The following is a 17,851-nucleotide window of genomic DNA, read 5'->3' on the forward strand; positions in this document are numbered from 1 at the left end:
TGTAAGTGGTCATAACACAACAAGATATTAAATTGTCAGTCCCTTGAAATGCGAAAACTCGGGGTAAAAGGTGACATGTCGCTTTTACTACCATTACGTGTCTTCTAGGAGATCAATGCCTGAATTTTAAATTGCACTAAATACTACATTGATTTCAGCGGACTACTTACACCACCAAATAAATGCATCTACAAAAGTGAAAATGGTTCGATGATAAATCAGTAAAAATAACAGCATCCATCAAGATTACATCAAAATTCAGGAGTCATACTTGAAGTTATCATTAAGGGTCAATTATACTGGTGACAGCCGTTAAAAAATGTCATTAATTTCATTTTATACCTCCAGACAAATCGTGAAGCATGAAAATTTTCATCCTCTCTTAGTGTTCAGTGCAATTTTGAAACTATTGAAAAAAAATTATTACCATTTCATTATACAAGCTTCGAACGCAACAGCATAACTTCAGTCTTATTCACTGGTTGATCTTCACAATGTTTTATGTTGTAATTAACACAGCGTCTGCATTAAACTTTCCTATGTGAGGGAGGGATAACAATGATCATGTACAAGTACTTCCATTATCATCAAAGGAAATATCAAAATAATTTTGATTAGACGCTGCTAAATGTTAAATTTTGGACAAAGGCATGATACATTTAAAATATCTGACGTCTTTCTTAATAAGACGACTAAAGACAATTCTAACAGCTCAAACAGGTTTGAAGAGGAATTGAGACAGTGATATGGCGATAAGCATTGTTGTGTATTCCTAAAGCTTCCTGGCACAGATTTCTAATCCTACATGAACAATGCGTGATAAACGAAAGTCCCTTTCAATGGTGCTCTTTAGAGAATCAACAAACTTTTTTAAAGTATTCTGCACTAAGTTGCTCCGCCATTTTGAGAGAAATATTCCGTTTACTAGCTGTTGCTCACCGGCTCAGAAAAAGTAAATCGGTAATCTCGATAGAGATTTCTTTTTCTCACGCAACAATTTCTCATTCTCAACAGTTAATATTTAATTCTCAGTATATTGCTACATCAGTCTTTTTCTCGATTAAGGTTTTATTATTCTCGATGGGTAATTTAAAATATCGCATAACAGTTCTTCATTCTCACAGTGATTTCCATTTCTGATGTAGGGGTGATGTAGGCTAATTTCAAATTTGAAAAGATAGAGGGGCCGCAGCTAGGATTAACGGGTTGAAGGCTGTAGCGCAAACAGCCGAAAGCTCGTATTCTTAAAAGTTTCAGCCAGAGATCGTTTTTTAAATTTCATAAGATAATTTCAAATTGTTTTTACGACATAGTCTAGTAACTAATTATTAGCACCAAGCTGAGGCTAAGGGGCACTTATTTTGAAAGCAAGATCGGAGTGACTGTAAGTCGAATATGAAGTTTTGTGCCATTTCTGTGTGCAAAAATAACTCAAAGGCCGGACCTCAACTTTTCCGAGTTTCCAGGCGAAGAGAATCTAAGAAAGAAAGGAAACGCCTTCTGTCGTCGCGCTGATAAGGAGTTCACGTCCATCAAGAACTTGCATATATGCTCCGAACACTTTGAGACTAAAAAAGTCGTGAAGACACTTTCTGGAACTAAAAGGTTGGCACACGGCACGGATCCTCCACATACCCCTCAGTAAATGAGCAAAAACCCTCAGGACTTTTATACGACCGTAAACAGTCTTCATCGTAACCATCTTTTCCAACCAGATAATGGCAGCTATCGGGAATCCTGAAGTCTGGAGTACCGGTGAAGTCATGAGTCCAAAACTTCAGCGAAAATGGATGGGGAAGTAGTTTTTCTCCTGGCAACGTAATCAACTCGTCGCATTGCTCTGTTTTCTTTACAAGTTCAGGAACTTTTATTTCAGCCGCGTTCTTGCAAAGCTCTAGCAGTTCTGCCCTTTTCCTACTCTTACCGTTTACAGAAATTTGAATACCTCTTTCCTTTAAGAATTTCCGTAGCTCAGGAACTTTCATATTTGTGAAGAAGGCATCATTCCCTGCCATGTTGAGACGACTCCTTTCCCCTCAGCCTCGACTTGATGCTAAAAATCAGACTTACTCGCACAAATAATTCGAAACTAGCCTATTGAAATCTCACACGTCGATCACTGAAATTCGATAGGTAGTTTTGAACTCAAATCACTTTTGTCATGTCTGGCTTGTCACATTCAGGAAAGGTACGTTTTTTCTTGGGGGGCAGGGCTGGGGCTTCAGAGGGGAAGGTTATCAGTAAAAGTAAGCACCTAAAGGGGAGAGTCATACCTTTCTGTAAGCAATTCAAGCTAAGGGACACACTTTTTCCAAAATTTTTAAACGAGGTCTTTTGTGATGTGCTTTCCATTTTACTTATAGTTTAAGTTTCTCTTTTCACCTACTTTGATTTAATTTGGTGTTTTTTTATCGCTTCTATGTTACATTTCTACATTTATATGCCATGGCACATAGTTTTTTCTCAGAGGACTCGTGTCCTTTTCCATCCGTATCGAGGCGTACTAGACTCAGGTATCGTTTCTTCAGCCTCTTGCTCCTGTTGACTATCCGCTGCCCGAGTTTCTACTAAATCCAACAATGCGCTCTACCCGGTCACTGCCAGACTCAGTGACCAAGTTAATTTGAGTCAGAGGCTGGCTGAAAGTTGTTCTGACTGTCCTCCACAATAGAAGTCAAAATCTTACTGCCAATATGTGCCTCACCACCCTAACTCTCTCGTCTTTCTTTCCTTTAAATGCAATAAAGTTCAAGTTTACCTTCTCTAAGGGATGTCGACTGATTTCTGTGATAGAGATCTTCCTAGTCAATGTCATTGTAGCCCTGTTTCTTTATTTCGGCACAATTCCTTTCATTATCTGTTCGCCGCTTATCTTTTCTCATTTCAATGTCAGTTAGATGCTCAATATAATCTGCAACAAGCTTTCTGAGACAATGTACTTTTCAGAAAACTCTTTGATTGCCTTTTTATCCCCTGCTTTGAGCTTACCCTTTAGAAACATCTGTTTTATTTGAGCTCAAGGCTGATAATCATCAGGTTTGCGGCCACTCGTAGATGTTTTCGTACGTGGAGGAGGTGAAAGTCGGGAAGTTTGGTGTCATCGGGATTGGTTCGTGGAGTTTGTGTGCCTGGAGAAGGACTTACAAAGTCTCAAAGTTTATACTTCCATATTCAAACTTCAGCAATACAACGTTAATATCCCACAGTGAATGTTCGCAATTTCTTGTTTCACCTCACACACATTTAATATCAAGATATATTTACATTCAAACATTTTGCGTTCACAAGCGAAACGTTCTGAGATAACCACGGCATGGAACATACCACGAAGTAGTTAGGGGAGTGTCGCACTTTTGTCAGTCACCTTAAGGTGGGGGGTCAGGCGTTTTTTCTATTAAAAGGCCAGGGAGGGCCAACACTTTTTTTTGGAAAAAATACCAAAATTCCCCGGTCGCCCCCCTCCAAGAAGAAACGTACCTTAATTCTTTAAGGTCGAAGAGAGCGACATCGCACCGAGCTTCATCTTCGCGATATAATTTCGGTATCAGGTCACTGAGCCGCGAGAACTCGGATTTACTCAGTCCGGCCGATCAACATTACAGAGAAGTACCAAGTCTTACAAATACCTTTGTATATTCTTGTGGTAACAGGGAAAGTTTGCGTCGCAAAATAAACTTCGTTTCGACCGGGCTTAACTGTTGTAAATCAGAAACAGTGAACCAAAAAGCTTAATTGTCCATAGGATTCAATTTGTGCTATATTTGAAGCCGACAAACATTGGTTTAAGCAGCTCCCATGAAGAAACTGAATATTTTAAGCTGTGTTTGAAAAAACAGCTTTAAAACATGTTTAAGCCTTGTTTTGAGTGGGGTATAACCCTGTCACTGGCTAATGATGCATCACTTTAAGCAAAACGAGGTGAAAGTATCTACCAAAAGATGGCAGACTAGCCCGCTATTCATTCCGGTGAGACTTTAACTAACAGCTCTAAAAGCCACGCAATATTTGCAGCATGATTAAGGTTCTTGTTTCTCCATCTTCACGTCGTTGTACTAATTTTACTTTCAAACAAAATTTAAGGCCATGATCAGTATTTAAAGTTAACTTGCAAATATATAGCTCTACTCGAAGCACGAAAGACGTCATTGTGGAATAGTGTTTATGTTCATATTCAGTGTTTTCAAACCTGAAGAGCTGTCTTGTTCACGATCTCGACCTGTCTCGCCTTGCAGAACCTCCATAGCTAAAAAAAGAACATAAAGGAAAATATTACTTATCTTCTTCCCCAAGAGCTTCAGCGGTCAGTTCATTTTCCTAATTTATCAAGTTAAACAAGCCACAATGCAAAGGAAAAAATCGAAGGTTTCTTTGCACACCTTAATCTCAAAACAATCGTATGTTCAATTTAAAGAATTAAGCTGCGGCTCAATTTAAATAGACGTAAGTATAGTAAGACGCCTAAAGGTGATTCCGTTGGATGCCTGGGAGCTACTAAGTGTAGCATTGAAAGAAATTGTGCAGTTACAGTGTACCATGATTAGTCATTTAGATCAGCCGAAGAAACCACTATAGAAAATTTTAGTGTTGAAGAAACTGTGACTGTTTTTGTATTTGAAAATGGCGGAGAGTCGCAGCTAAAAAACCTTTTCCTGAAACAAACTGCCACTCCACCTCCTAATCACCTCGTGTTTCTCAGCGCCTGTTTCATCCCTCCTAAAAGCAACAGCTCGGTAAAAACAATTTCCATCCCCGCTGACAGACTTCTCTCCTTTGAGCCGTGATTTGTTTATCGAAAACGTCAATAAGTACGAAAACAGGCCGTATACACTTTAATACAACTGAAAGACTGTACTTAAGTTAAAGACTGTACCTAAGTTATTTCCTAGAGATTTGTAGTTAAGTTTGTGGTAAGAAAGAAATCGATTAAAACACCACAGCATGACAAATAAATTCAACTGTCTCCTTTATCTAATCAAAGAATCATGGCCAACCCGTGCATGATGAAACATAGTTGTGAACTTGTAGATACAGGTCTTACTGCAAAGCAAGGTTGCTCTTATTTCAAAAGCCAAGGTTCCGGAATATCACGAAGAGATTCACAATTATGGTAATCATCCAACTCCGCAGAATAATTAACCTATATACAGCCGACAAAAACAGCAAAAAATAGTAACCTGCGTTTATCGAATTTACGTTTGCAGAATTCGTTAAATTTAGCTGCTGGAATGCAAATCTTTCCTCGCCTACACAAGCCAAATTCCACCATTCTCCAATCCTATGTCACTTATCGCCTCTTAGTAGCTCAATATATATTTGCATAGTAACGCAATGATCTTTGTTCACACGGTTTTTTCCAGCTTGTATCTGTTAAGTTTTCTGCCTCGGAACTAAAATACCTCCGAACCTACTTAACATGACCTCTAGATTTTTTGACTGAGTGAAATTATAGATATGCGGACATGATTTTTATAGGTTTTCTTATGTCCGAAAATTATTTTCGTCTGCTTCTGATCAATCTAGCCGCCAATGTTTACATAAGATGAAAATCGATAAGATTTTACGTATTCCTATTGGTTAGCTTTGCATTTTGTCCATGAAACGAAAAAGAAACCCAGCTGGGTTTTCACCATGGTTTGCCATAGGCATCTCACAGAAAAAGGGAAAATTCTTAGTTGCGAGCGACCGGGTACAGAGGGTATTTCCACCTTCAAAGGTGGAAAAAATCGATTTTTGCTTTATTTGACTAAACTGAATTCAAACATTCAAAAAAAAGTTTCTATAAAAAAATTCTGAAATCTTTAAAAGCAACTGATTTATTTAGAAAAACGTATTTTCAAATGAAAGATAATAAATCAGGAAGGTGTCATAATCTCGGACCTGGGTGAATTCTCTGGGGAAGTGTCGCGGCAACCGATCACGCCGAGGCCCTATTTTCATTTACATGTAATTCCATATTTTGTTTACATCGCGCACTTTAAAAATTCACTCGTAGAAGTTCTTTGCTTATGGAAAAATCTTTGCTCACGGAAAAATCAAGAGCGGAAAAAAGTCCTTGGTAAAAAAAAAAAAAAAGAAAAAGAAAAAAATAAGCCCAAAGAAGAAAGAAAGAGTACCATTCTGTAAAGAAAAGAAAAATTTTCTTTGTAAGAGAGACTTGTAATGACGAAGCTCCACGCACACAAAGAATCGCCGTCCAACCAAACTTTGCTATACATAATTCTCATTAATTCATAATACATTATCAACCGAAGCCGATTTCTTGCAAAAATTTTCCTAGCGATGACATTGATAAACATAAAAACAAAACATATTGGTTCAATGTTCATCATCGATAAATTCTATGTCGTCACGACAACTATCCTTTTTCGTTCAGGGGAACTACATAGATCTGCATCGAATGTTTATCAGTTCAAGCCCAAAAGGACACGAAGTCATTCATCCACGATGGAGGGCGCCTAACACGAGTTAGCCGTGAAGGAACGGGACTTGCTGAGGATTCAGGAGGTGGGGTAGGGTGTTTAATTATATAGGTTTGCAGGATCAAAGCAGTCGCTTTTGATTGTCCTCCAGTGGGTATGTCATCTCCTTCGTCTCCTCCGTGGGCTTCAGTGGCTTCAGTGGATGGGCTGACTAAATAAACTTTTCAATGTGGCTCGAATTGCACAGTTTGGTGTTTCCCTACTGATCTTTTTTGAGGATTACATTGCCCTTCTTTTCTACCACTTTGTATGATACTGGTTCAAAGTTGGAAGACAGTTTGTTGTCACGGGTCTTGTTGAACAGGATGTGATCTCCCTCGCCAATATCACTGTATTGTGCTGACCGCTTTCTGTCTGCAATCTCCTTCTGCCGAAGTTTCCCCCGCGCGTCTCTCTCGCGAAGAGGCTGTTGCCAATGGGCCTCGGTGATTCTTTCACTTGGAATGGTTACTCTTGGAAGTTTGTCTTTGAGGCGTCGACCCATCAGGAGCTCGGCTGGGGACAACCCAGACATTGTGTGATGTGTGGTTTGACACTGAAAGGAAATTTGGTAATGCCCTTTTCCAGTCTTTACCTTCCAAGGTAGCGATTCTTTTTATCTTCAGTAGAGTCTCGTTGCAGCGCTCGACTTCACCATTACTCTGCGGCCAGTAGGGGATTCCTTTCCGGTGAACTATTCCTAAGAAATCTAGAAAGCCTTCAAGCTATGTGGAGGCAAATATCGGGTCATTCTCACAGCGGACACTTTAAGGTATGCCATGTGTTTGAAAAATACCCTCCATGGCTCTTGCGACGTGTGATGCATCTGTCTTCTTCAACAAGATGACTTCGGGCCAGCGTGAGTAGTTGTCTACTACTACGAACAGGTGGTTTCCGCTGGGAATCCCAAATAGGTCGACGGCGATGTCAACCTATAGAACTTTGGGTAATGTTGTGGACCTGATGGGTTCGATCGTACTTCTAGGGCCGACTAGCTGGCAATGATGACAGGCTTTTACTAATGTATAACCTGCTTATCCATGCTGAGCCACCATGCCTTTTCTCTGAGGCGGACCTTTGTGCTTGTCATACCTTGGTGACCCTTATGTGCGAGTGTATGTTTCCAGTGGCTTCTGGCATTATGATACGGTTACGTTTGAGGGGAAGCTGGCCAAGGACCCGGAGTCCTTCTACCAAAGCTCTGTATCTTGTGCCCGTTAAGTGATTCCAGTCTCCTGGGGTAACAACTTGATTCATCAACTATAATGTGGGATCTTTTGTAGATGCTTGCACAACTTGTTGGGGTGTGAGTGCTGCTGATGCAGCTTCACTAGCTATACGGAAGGCATATTCCGTGCTTTCATGTGCATCTTCTTGAGCTGGATCTTCTGGGAGCCGGCTTAGGGCATTCGCAGAGTTTTCTTTCCCCGAAGTGTCACTAGATAACGAAATTGCTCGCGGTATAACAACCATATTTCAATAACTGCTAATGGGCGTGTACTCTTGACACCCAGAACGGTTACCAGCGGCTTGTGGTATGTGCGGAGCTCAAACTCGATTCCATACAAGTGGAGGCAAAATTTTTGATAGGCCCAACGGACGGCTAGCGCCTCTCTCTCGAACTGAGAGTGCCTCTTCTCCACATTACTTAGCTTGCGGCTGGCATAGCACACTGGGCTGTATGAACCATCCTCTTGTTGTTGTTCTGGGACTTCTCCAATGCCAACAAGTAAGGCTTTTGTTACAAGACGGATCTTAGCATCTTTGACGAAAGAAACCATGACTGGGGCATTTGTTAGCAACTTCTTAATACGTTCAAAAGCTTATTCTTCCTTAGTACCCCACTTCCTGGACTTGCCAATGCACGTTAGGTCCCACAAGCGGCTCGATATTGTCGAAATTCCAAGGAGGACAGATCCCGGGAAGCTTCTCTCTTTAGATTGATTTTGGGGTTTTGGTGCGTCAACAGTCGCTTCCACTCTCCTCTTGGAGATCTACAGCCCCTCTCCCGTGAGCACTTCTCCCATGTACTCCAGGCTCAGCTAGCCCATGTACTCCAAGGTCAGCCCATGCTCTTCAAACTTGCGTCTTACGTTGTCGAGGTTTTCATCATGTTTCTTGTGGTCACAGCCAAGTACTCTCACATTGTCATGCAGGTTGTAAGTGCCGGGGCAATCCTTTAGTATTTGCCATTTAGCGGTTGAATCTTTTCTGTTGCCAAGTTGACGCCAAAGAAAAGTCGCTTATATCGATACAGGCCATCCGGGGTGGTAAACGTGGTTACGTCATGCGAGTCAGGGTATAGCTCTATTTGATAAAACGCCATGTTTAGGTCGAGTTTCCCGAAAACTTTTTCCTCTGAAATCTCCTGTAATGTTTCTTCCAGTGTGGGAACTGGGTGTTTCTCCCTGAAGATTGCACGATTCGCCTGTCTCATATCCAAACAAATGCGAATGTCTCCGTTGGGCTTCTCTTCGGCAACAAGTGGGTTGATCCAGTTAGTGGGAACATTGACTTTTTCAATGACTTCTAGTTCCTCTAATTGTTTCAACTTTGCTGTCACTTTCTGTCTCCTGCTGAATGGTATTCGGCGAAGGGGTTGTGCCACAGCTGAGACACTGTCATCTTGGTGTAACTTCATGCGGTAAGCGTTTAGTTTTCCGGGGCCCTCAAAAACTTTGGGAATTTAACTTTAAGAGCAGCTCTAGAGGCTGGGCATTGTCAATGTTTGTACTGCAGTTCATAACCGCATCAACTCCAACCTTAAGGATTGCAAGGATCTCTGATGTTTTACGACCTAGCAGGGTTGCAGCCTGCCCTGAGACTATGTAAAATTCTGCAGTGGCTGACATGTCAGGCTGTGGTACAGTGATTCTCAACATACAGCTTCCCTTAAGCCGCGACAAGTGGCAGAAAAAGGCGCGTAAGACAAGGCGACAAACTTCATTGGAACGTTTTTCGATTTTTTAGGCAAGAGGTTAAGCGAGTGATAAGAATCGCAAAAAAGGAAAATGTTCGCTCCGAACTATTAAAGGGCAACGGAAACACAAACTCTGTCTGGAAAGTTATAGATGCCTTCCCAATAAAGATCCACCACTGACTACTGTCGAAGATCCTGTGGTCCAAGCGAACAGATTTAGCGATTTCTACGTTTTGGTGGTGGTGGCTGCAGCCGCTAAAGCCAAGGCCCTATGCGATCACAATGGAAAGTAAACTAAAAATAACAGCAGAATACTGAAAACCGTTAAAGTATCTGTAAAGTATTTGAAGTCTTTCTCGATAAGACGACTAAATACAATTCGAAAACCTCAAACAGGTCTTAAGAGGAATTTTCAGACAGTGATATGGTGATAAGCATTCTTGTGTGCTCTTCAAGCTTCTTAGCACAGATTTCTAATCTAAAGTGATCAGAGGCGTAATAAAGGGAAGCGCCTCTTTAAATGGTACAAACTCTGTAAAGTCTTCTGCACTCAGTTGTTGCGCCATTTTGAGAGAAATACACTCCGCTGACTAGCTGTTGCTCACCGGCTCAGAAAAACTAATCGATAATCTCGCATAGTGATTTCTTTCTCTCACGCAACAATTTCTCATTCTCAACAATTAATATCTATTTCTTGGTATATTGCTACAAAATATTTTAAACTGTGTTTGACATAACAGCTTGAAAGGGTCCAAAGACGCGCATTATCCATCATTTCACCAGAACTGCCATACCATGACTCTTTAGACAGGCACGGTTTTAGCTTCGCTCTATGACAGACGCATGAAATTATGTACGGATCTGTTTTTGTCTGTCTCAAATCCATCTCACAAATTATATAATTTGCTGCCAGATAGGCATTTTTCAGCTTACAATACTAGACACCGGCGCGTTTTTAACATGCCGCGCTTTCGCACTGACCGTTTTAAATTTTCATTTATCCCGGCCATGTGCGTGTGTGCTAACCTAGATTTTTAGCTATTCCACTGCTGTATATTAGCTATATTAGTTATATTAGTAATTTTATTTAGGTCTTAGCATTTTTGTAATAGGTAGTCTTATATAGTCTTATATAATCAATGATTGTGAAAAGCACGCAACTCAGCCTATGGCTGCAATGTATTTTATTTGATAATAAACTATCTATCTATCTATCTATCAGCTTTGAAACATGTTTAAGAGTGTGTCCACAAGAGCACTGGGCATGCCATCCCACCGATTTCAATGAAAATTTGCCAGTTTAAAGGGTCTACCACAAAACTCAAAAAAGACAAACTGGTTTCTGTTTTGGTGTTTTCCGGGGGGAGATAGACCACCCTCAGTTTTCCCGGTTTTTACCAAGGAAATCGCTTCAAAGAAGGTAAAATGTATGAAGCTCTCACTACCATGGTATTTAACCAATTACTCTGAGGGTTTGTACACATATTATTACATCCTTAGTAAATGTCTGACGCAAGTATTAGTTAATTTGATTGACAGCTTGTCAATCAACAGAGGCAATTAAACGACTGTGTTCTTAGACTTTTCTATTCATTTAAATATTTGACAACTTTGAGGTCAAATATCTCCCCTTGCCAGAAAGCTACAGCACTAATCTTAATTCCCCTTTATAATTCATCATCTCATCTCTGAAAACCATTAAAAAAATCTCTGAGCACTACCGTACTTTTGTTTTAGATGCCTTTTAAAATCTGCGACAGTGGCAAGCTTTTCTCAACTACACCTGTCACGCAATTCTGGCTCTAGGTGGTCACTTGACCAAATAAACCCACAGTTTTTTAGTTCTTTATATACGATGATTAATCAAGAAAGCTAAAAATGTAAATAACTCTCCAGAGATTTTGTAGGAATGGTAAATTTCACGTTTAGAGAGTTGCATGTAGGCGAAAAATCGATGGGAAAATCGTAGCGTTTCTTTCTCCTGTCTTTTCTCCTGTCCACGTCCAGACCGTGGATGACGGAAAACTCTTTCCCCTTCATTTGAAAGGAAACATCAATAGCCCCATAAAATTCATTAACTGCGTCATTTTTCCAGAAGGTAAGACTTGAAAATTTTTTTTCCACTTTCCACCATCAAGAAATTCCACGCAGAAATAGTATTTGTAGCGTGACTGCGTGACCTTTCTTGAGCACTAACAATTGTTTATCTTTTTTATCAAGAAAGCATTTCTAGAAAGTTCTTTAACCTTCTGTTATTTTATTGGCCTGTTTTTCGGCTGCAAATATTGTCTGCATCTGCTATTATTTTCGCTGAATGTCGTGGCCTTTCCTGCGTGTACGTGCGAGCCAGCTGGTGTACAGCACTCTTTCGAGTTTCTTTGCGTGGTGTCAGGCTTAGGTGTGTAGGTCTGGCTTTCTTTATTTGTATTTTTATTCTCTCTCTCGCAAAATCACACATGTATGATTTTTTTAAATTCCCTCAGTGCGTTCCCTCAGATTTGAAAGTAGGCTATTAAAAGTCAGTATCGACCAGAAATGAAACCTTTTCTATCACTATTTGTTTCAAAGAACCCCTGTTATTTATAACTTTATTTCTCAAGAGAATAATTTTATTTGGTTTTATTTCCATTAGAAAATGAAACTAGGTCCCGATAAATTTTTTTGTTTCGTGACTCCCAAAAACTGTGTTTGCGGCAACATCAGTTGAGAAGTCAAAAGCAATTACGCCCGAGAAATTCGCTTTCAGCTTTCTGGCCAGACAAGGCGAATCCATTTGTTCAGCGTTCTAAGACCTCTGTAAATAGAGACATTACCTGGACGAGGATGTAAGATGTTGAGGCGTCAAATATTTACACTAAATCTGTGACCCTCAAACGGATCATGTACTCGTACATGTAACATCCGAAAAATGTCACGCATGTACAACATTGTAAGTGCACCAGGAGAATTCTTTCCACTGGCTTCAATAGTAAAGAGACAAATTACTACTTGTATATGAGCAAGCTTATTTACCCTAGTTGTGAAACTCCTTGATGAAGTCTGCTATTGTCAGACGAAACGCGTGGGAGATAAATACAAGTTTTTATTTTCTCAGTTCGTGTAGTGATGCTCATTGGGGACCTTTAGCAAAGCAATACGGCGACGGCAACTAGGACGTGGCAAAAAAAAAAAAAGATTTAATGAGCAGAACAATAGTTAAGCACGTGCATTTAAAAACTTTGTACATTTCTTAGCCGTCCTCTGCAAAATAATAGCGTGAAACCATCAAGATTTTCCGAGAGAGGAAACCCCGACGGCAAATTGATTAAGTTTCTATTTGGAACTCAACGCCGCTCCCCTACGTTATACTGTGGTTAACTTGCGGCGCCGTAAGAGATGGTGAACACATCAGGTAACGACAGAGACGACACCGGCCAGAAAGGTTGTCTAAGACTGACTGGTTGATAGAGCAGCAAATCGCTCGATACTTCGGCCGGTTATCTGCCGTAACAAAAATTGATTTATAGACGAGGTCCCCCTCTGTAAGTATGAATGAGAACGAAGAGGCCGATGCCGATGATCTACCATCAGAAGTCGATACTGACTTAACAAGGCAGAAGATAAGGAGGGACCCTGCAAAATTTAGACGAAGACTGCAGCAGAGTGTACAGCTGCTATTAAGCTAAAGAAAATAAAGACCTTTGCATTTCACTTTTCTTTTTCATTTATTGTCTTTGCTCAGGAAAGCAACTGACTATGTCTTGAGATTTTTTCGTCGAGGGAAATATGCAGGAAGCCTACTGGTCAAAATATTTCTGGCTCATTCTTAAAGGGTAACTGACGGCTAACAGGTCACTTTTTTTTCGGAATACCGTCTAAATGCCTCAGGCAACACATTAACACAGACACAAGGTGCTTCGTACGCCTCTTTGTGCCTTTTTTCACCGGGAAAACTGTCCTGAATTTAGCTTCGTGGGTCATTGGCCGTAAACGCTTCGATTTTGATCATTTGACCTTAAAAGTCACACGTGTGTATAATAAGCAAAGTAAATATGGCGGATAGTACTTTGAGTTAAAGCGGTTCTATTTCGGGGTCTGATTATTCGGATTCTGAGGCCTTGATGGAAGGTAAACATAATGAAAGGGTTTACGAATCTGTTGGTGAAATCAGGCCCTGGCAATTTGAACCGCCAGGACGATCGTAACCTAAAATAGAGCGCGAGAGTCAGAAGAAGATCAAGGGCGCGTGCGCCGCGGCCGCCTCAGTCAAGAAAGCGAGAATGGTGAGTGTATTTACAATTGTAAATAAAGTATCTGAAAATCAGTTGCTTATTAAATATAGGAGCGATCTAGTAAAGAAAACCAAACGTGCAGACTCTCGAATACCATGGGAGTGAAGTGTTTTTATGCTACACGCACGCACCTTCCGAAGCTAAGGTTTCACTGACTGAAAGTATAAACATACATGCTTGTGGAGGTGAATTTGATGGATTATACAAGTTCAGACGCGATTGAATCGGTTTTAAGTTTTCCTATGTTGAATTTGGCGAGCGATTGAAGATTTCTCGGCTTTTATTTTAAAACACGATGCAGCAAAAATAGCATTCGCACATGTAGACTTGTAAATAAAGTAAAGTAGCCTAAAGTTTGAGTTATTTGTCACGTTTGTGACAGTTACAGAGCTGATAACTGTTCCTTTTGGTGAAACCAACCATACAAGTTGTGCTCTCTATTTCTTCTATTCAACATCTTGGAAAAAATTGCTTCTTTACAATTTTTTTTTTTTTATAACAAGATGTCAGCGTGGAAACTACCAATCAATGTGGAGGGAGGAGGAATAAAACATCTTTTAGTAAGAAGTAGATGTGGTCGAAAATAAAAATTTGGAGGATGTTACAGTAGAACAGTTGTAGGCAGAAGCCAGATGTATTGTCCAGCATCCAAGGTTTGAGGAAACTGGTGAAGGCTGACTCCGTCTGCATTTGTTTTGTTACAAAACATCACTACACAACGCTTCCCTGGTTTCCGTTTTCCTTGTTTTACACCTTATTGTTTTCCGTCCATATTGTAAATGTCAACGCGGCTAAGAGTAGTACAGTTTTGGATATATATATATATATATATATATATATATATATATATATATATATATATATATATATATACATAAATATTTTCAGAGGAAAAAAGGACGGAACTACATTTCCCGACAAGCCTGTTTCGTGAATCGCTTCACTCTTCAGGGGTTTAATGAAAGAATATTCATGTGACTATCTTGTATATACTAGGAACTGATTTACATAATACGCGGTAAACTTAAAAAACTTTAAAGTTCAGCTGTTACGTAGCAACACTTTGTTTCTGTGTCGGCATGAAGATACGAGCTCGTTACGCTTATTTAGTGATGAGAGGTCAGGTCGGTAAATTATCAGGGATTTTTCTTTTAGGCAGAGGTTGCATCTTTTACTGGAGCTGTTGTAGGGAGAGTTAGATGATAAGACGTGCCATGAAATAGAATAGTCAATGTTGTCGTTCTTGAGTGTCCAGATGTGTTTGCTAAGTTCGGCAAAATTCCGTCATTTTTTCCTCTCATAATATTTATTCTGCGCTGCTTCAACGTATTGAGAACTGTTCCACGCGAAAATCGACTTGCAGACTTCCTATATTGATACATATATATAACTAACTACAGACAAGGTAAGGCCATATAGCCACCCCAAGTGATCTCACACGTGTGGGATCATCTAAGCCATGCCAGAGTGCTCAAACTAGAAAAACTAGTGAGCATGCATAATGCTAGCAGTAATGACTCATCCTAGTAGAGTGCTCAATTTGGACATGAAAGCAAAGCTTTGTATGCCAAAGAGCTATATCTATCTGCAGACATTTTTTAAGTTCAGGTCGTAATTTGAGAACCATTACGTGCTTGTTATTTCCATATAACCAAAGCACTGCCTTTTTAGACGGTGGGTGCAAGGTAGTCCCATGACATGTGCTTTAATGGTTTCGTCTCTCAGGCCGTCGGCTTGTTTTATTTACGATAAACGAGCGCGCGTAATTTACTGTTCACTCAGCTGACATTGGTGCATTTTTGCACCTTTGCACCTTTCGGAAAGGATTGATTTCATCATGTTTCCGGTTGCAAATGAGAAACAACGCCTGAGTGTGGCGCTCATAACGAGGCGTTTCTTGTAATATCCGTTTACAGCATGTTTCTGATATTATTCACCACCATTGGAAGTTAATTAAACTTAGGGACACGAATGTGCTACATATGCTGCTCAATGTTAGTTGTAATCGTTCCTGGAGAACTCTCAGCTAGAGAAGGAACGCATCGAGAGAAATAAACAAAAAAGTTACAACAGTTGGAAGTCTTCCTTTGTGCTGCTCACTAGTCTCCGTTAAAAAAAGTAAAAAATGATAAATCTTGTACATTTCCGGAACGTGGAAGAAGAGTTTCGTACACGAAACCAGATGACGGCCTCCCGTAATACGCGACAACACTTTACGTTTATTGAAGTCACGTTTACTCAAGAACCGACGGGCTTGAGGTCACAGTGATATACACCGGACAAAATCTAAAGTCAAATACTTTTTGGCTTGGACTAAAAAACATTTTTTTTTAAGTATAGGGCTTGATAATGGTCAAGAGGAAAAAAATATGGGAATATTTATTTTCTTTACAGCTGTTTGGAATGGCGCACAGATTACCTTTGGCTCCAAATACAGACATGCGATCCCACGCGTTGCGATTATTCAACCTTCAGTATTTTATTTCTCACTTCGTATTTCATAGTCTCTAAATGGTGGCTCATAGCAAAATGGAACAAATCTTGTTTTTTTTCCGCTCGTAAATTTCGGCATCAGCTGAACAACCAAGAAGTTACTTTCAGGTCTTGATGTTACGCTCTTCACTTCCTTACACACGTATGACGTATCACCTCACGTGACCTGAATCGGACCGTTTTTAAAATGGCCGACGATTAAGCATCAAAAAAAATTTGTAGAAAATTTGATTTTGCATAATGTATTGTTAATTTGCTCATTTAGGATTCTTTAACCTAAGAGGAATGTATTGGGACAAAAGAAAAGGAGAAAAATGTAGGGTCAGTTACCCTTTAATGAATTTTACTAGTCACGCAATCAAACGCCGGTGTCACAGCGGATTTGGACCCACCGCGGATTTGGACCCCCTACCAAACGTTCCTTTTAAGCATGGTTTGTATCATACTTGGTCCCTAATTCTATTTGGAAGCTTTTTGCCGATGTTCTTTTCCATCACAAAACAACATTCCTCAGTAAAGGTAAAGAAAAACAGCCATTTCGTCTGCTGCATGTATTATAGCGAGTCATACAGTATACGCAATAATTAAATGCGAACAAACTACTGCATTCGAACTCTTAAAATCGTTCCAGTAAATCTTTGCTTCTTTTGATGCGAATCAACATCAATACGAAACGTCATAACATTTGTGGAGACTGTTGCATCCCGTCACAAAAATAACTTCGTCTGATTTTTAAATAACATTAAACAGTTTCTGAACAAGAACGAAGTAATCAACACCGAAGAACGAAGTAATCAACGCCGAATTGTTGATAGCGGCATTGTGTCCCTATCAAGAAGCGATCATTCGTTAATTTATTGTGTGCTAAAAGCTGGTGTCCCAAAGGCCACATCGAGGCCAATAGAATATCGGTCATTCAAAGGATTTGACGAAAATGCCTTCATCCAGAACTTAAAAATGTTCCGTGGCACATTGTTGACAATGAGAGCAATGTCAACGACGCAGTCTTGACTTGGAACAAATTATTTAACGAAGTTGTGGATTCTCACGCACCACTTAAAAAGCGTCGAGTAAAGGGCACAACTGCTCCTTGGATGAATAATAAAATCGCTGAAGTGATGCGCGATTTGCAATTATCATCTTCGGAAAGCACAGAAATCAAACTCTACATACCACTGGGGAATTTATAGCTTTGTTTTGAATGGGGTATAACCTTGTTCCTGGCTAATGATAAATCTCTTTAAACAAAATGAGGTGAAAATATCCACCAAAAGATAGCAGACTAGCCCGCGGTTTTTTGGTAAAGTTTCCGCACAGCCCCAAACTATTGTAAAACAAATCTGTTTTCCCAATGGAAATGTATTGTTTTTGTCATTGTTTTCTCTATTCAAGAACTCAATGCATAATGTAGTAGGGGGCTGTGCGGAAATTTTACCGGTTTTTTTCCGGTTAGGCTCTAACTAACAGCTCTGAAAACCACCCAATATTTTCAGCACGATTAAGCTTCTTGGTTCTCCATCCTCATGTCGTTGTATTAATTTTACTTTCAAACAAAATTTAAGGTCATGACTAATATTTACAGTAAACTTGCAAATATGTGTAGTTCTACCTTGAGTATGAAAGATTTTATTGTAGAATAGTGCTAATGTTCATATTTAGTGTTTTCAGACCTGGAGAGCTGTCTTGTTCACGATCTTGATCTGTTCTGC

The 17,851-nt window shown here is 39.9% G+C and overlaps 1 long non-coding RNA gene and 1 pseudogene across 6 annotated transcripts in view; both read right to left on the reverse strand.

Moving 5' to 3' along the window:
- LOC149053008 (uncharacterized) overlaps nt 1-17,851 on the reverse strand; it is a 101,629-nt gene that overhangs the window by 69,340 nt on the left and 14,438 nt on the right. The window lies entirely within an intron of this gene.
- On the reverse strand, nt 6,410-6,963 carry LOC149053009 (uncharacterized; annotated as a pseudogene).

Source organism: Pocillopora damicornis, chromosome 1 (genome assembly GCF_964200805.1).
Source record: "Pocillopora damicornis chromosome 1, jaPocDami1.2, whole genome shotgun sequence".
Taxonomy (NCBI): domain Eukaryota; kingdom Metazoa; phylum Cnidaria; class Anthozoa; order Scleractinia; family Pocilloporidae; genus Pocillopora; species Pocillopora damicornis.